The 2,853-nt window shown below is 34.7% G+C and overlaps 1 long non-coding RNA gene across 1 annotated transcript; it reads left to right on the top strand.

Moving 5' to 3' along the window:
- The first annotated feature begins 342 nt into the window (after positions 1–342).
- LOC130728698 (uncharacterized) lies at positions 343–1,753 on the top strand. Its single transcript, XR_009015742.1, has 2 exons — positions 343–991; positions 1,075–1,753. It is a non-coding gene; the product is annotated as an uncharacterized LOC130728698 (long non-coding RNA).
- The last annotated feature ends 1,100 nt before the right edge of the window (positions 1,754–2,853 follow it).

The following is a 2,853-nucleotide window of genomic DNA, read 5'->3' as shown; positions in this document are numbered from 1 at the left end:
AATGAGCTAATTCCCAACAGAAACAATTTGTTTTAAAAGGTATATTATTCTAATAAAAAAATTATATAAATAATCATCAATCTATAATCTATCCATCTATCTATAATCTATAATCTATAATCTATATCTATTTATAATCTATAATCTATAATCTATCTATAATCTATAATCTATAATCATAATATAATAATAATAATAATATATATAAAAGCAGAGTTTCTGCAATCTTGAGGGCAAAAAAGTCATTCAACAATTTATTCCAAAAACTATGAAAGCTGAGCATGGATATATTTGTAAAAAAACATTTTATTTCACTCAGATTTGATCTCAGCTATTGATTCACAATTGTATCAGTTTCACTCCTTCTTTCATTCAATATGAAACGCTTTTAAGTTAAAAAAAAAATAGAAACGCTTCCCGTTTCACCGGGAGTTGGGTTTGGCACCCCACCTATGGGGCTTGGCACCCCACTTTATCAAATACGGAATTTAAAATTCCGTATTCTCCCTATTGAATACGGAACTTAAAATTCCGTACTGTATTTAAGCATGCGCGTCACATTTTCAACCACTCATTATATACTAAAACAGATACGGAATTTTATTTTCCGTATTGATACGGAACTTTAAATTCCGTATTTAATAAAGTGGGGTGCAAAGCCTAAGGGGTGGGGCACCAAACTCAATTCCCCGTTTCACCTTACCTTCGTTCATTTTCTTCTTCTCTGAGCCGTTTCTCTAGGGTTTCAAAATCATTTAAAACCTTCCTCTGAGAATTTCATGTATCTGCCCATCTCTGCTTCAGTGAAGGATTCGCATTCTTTTGTAGGATGTTTTAGGATTTTGCAGTGAATGACCTACCAAGGCGATATACCTGATGTTATTGCTTGCACTTGCCTGATTCGTAACTTTTGCAGGCGGCGCGAGTCATGGAGATTCTGGAGGGTCCGAAATTGACAGATTTAGGATAGAGGCTTTCTGCAATTCTTCAGGTTTGTTTCTCTTTCTCGCATCTGGGATTCGTTCTTCTATATGTGCTAATTTTAGTACTGTTGTGTGTAATTGGTTCGAATAGGTATCAGAGCCTCTGAATTCAAGTTCCCTCTGGCTGCTAGAAATAGCTGATGTGATGATGCAGAGTCCTGCAGCCAACGTTCATGTTCGACCATGGAGCCTCCTATGACAGCATTAAGGATTCTTTTTCGTTCTTCGCCCAACTTCTTTGGCTGCCTATGCACAAAAACTTAGGACGTTGAAGGAAATTGTTTTTGTAGTTTTTACTGTTTCAGATCTTTTTTTTATACTGGACAATTGTTGAGGAATGCATAGTCTTAGTCAATTAGATCATTATGGCATTGTGAGGCTATATTTTAGTACATTGCAAGACACATTTTGTCTGTGTACATAGCCTTGGGTATATTTTCTCAATAATTTATTTTCCTCCGGGTTACTTCTCTTTGTGATTTCTTCTCTATCTTCTTTTCATATGATACAGTGATTCATTAAATTCTCATTCTTTAATTGTGATTCATATTCTTTTTTACTGGACAATTGTTGACCAATATTTTACTTATTATGTTGATAGGTTGTAAGGGCAAAGAAGGAGGACACGAGAACTGTATATGCATTGAAAATCATGGACAAAAATATTATTATTAAAGAGAACAAAAGAGCTTATGTGAAGTTGGAACATGTAGTGAAGTTGGAATGTTTGTACATCTACTGAATGTACTGTGTAAACATTGGAGGAGGATTTTTTATCATGCACCAACGGAAAACCATAGAGGATTGTAATGAGGTATGCACAAGATTCTTTTTTAAAATCTCTCCTTCAGTCATTAAGTTTTTATTGTGAATATTTCTTCAACCTTTCCTTATCATTTTGCTGCTGGGTGGAATTGTGGATGTTTGAGCAATTGGGTTGGTCCCTCTGTTGGAATCTGTACCTCTGTTAAATGGGGTTTTGTGGAAGAGTTCCAGTTTGATTTTGGAGCTTTTTTAACTTGAAGATCTTGAAGAATAACAGTGGAGGACTTACTAGGATTCCTGTTATATTCTTTGGGCCACAATCAGTTTTCTGCTGCTAAGAGGGTGAAGACGATGAACTTGCAGACAAATTATTCTTGGATGTTGCATTAGAATAAGTGAATTTCATTTCTTCTAAGGGAAAATTAGATAGAATCATGGAAGTGTTGCTGGTAGTACCAGCTCAAAGACCCTAAAGAGTATGAAGATTGAGAATATGAGTGGGCTATTCCAGCCAATCACAGATTTCAAGTCTCTGAAGTTGTCAGAAAACAGTGTGGAGAAAGATGTTACACAGTGGATTTTGGATTACATGAGAGAAAAAGTACTAGAAATGGTAATTTTGATTGCTTGCACTGAAGCATTTGACAATAGTGGCAATGGAGCAGTGAAGATGTGCGGTGAAATGAGGGTACCCTTTCTCGGTAAGGTTCCTTTAGATTCAAAGCTTTGTAAGGCTGCTGAAGAGGTAAGTCATGTTTTGGTAGGATTTATTGTTAGTGCTTCGGCATTGAAGAATATCATAGAGAAGTTTATGAAAACTAATCAGTTGTACATGTCCTTAGGTAATTGAGTAGAGGTAAGTTTGTTTAGGGTGTTCTTTGTAAATTGAAGTTTACTTTGGTCTATGAACCTTTTTACATAGAAAAATTGGATATTTTGTCTTAAGGCTGTGAAATTTATTGTAATATGGGGTTGAGACATTTAAAGATTAAATTGTATAATTTTTTTGGGATGCTCATGAGCTAAAAAAAAGGTGAACTCTATTTTGTTCCAGTTATAGATGAAAATATAATAAAACATACTTTGCTTCAAATGGATAAAATAA

This window comes from Lotus japonicus, chromosome 1 (genome assembly GCF_012489685.1).
Source record: "Lotus japonicus ecotype B-129 chromosome 1, LjGifu_v1.2".
In the NCBI taxonomy this organism is placed as follows: domain Eukaryota; kingdom Viridiplantae; phylum Streptophyta; class Magnoliopsida; order Fabales; family Fabaceae; genus Lotus; species Lotus japonicus.
The sequence above is the reverse complement of the archived record's forward strand: the minus strand, read 5'-3'. Positions and strand labels throughout refer to the sequence as shown.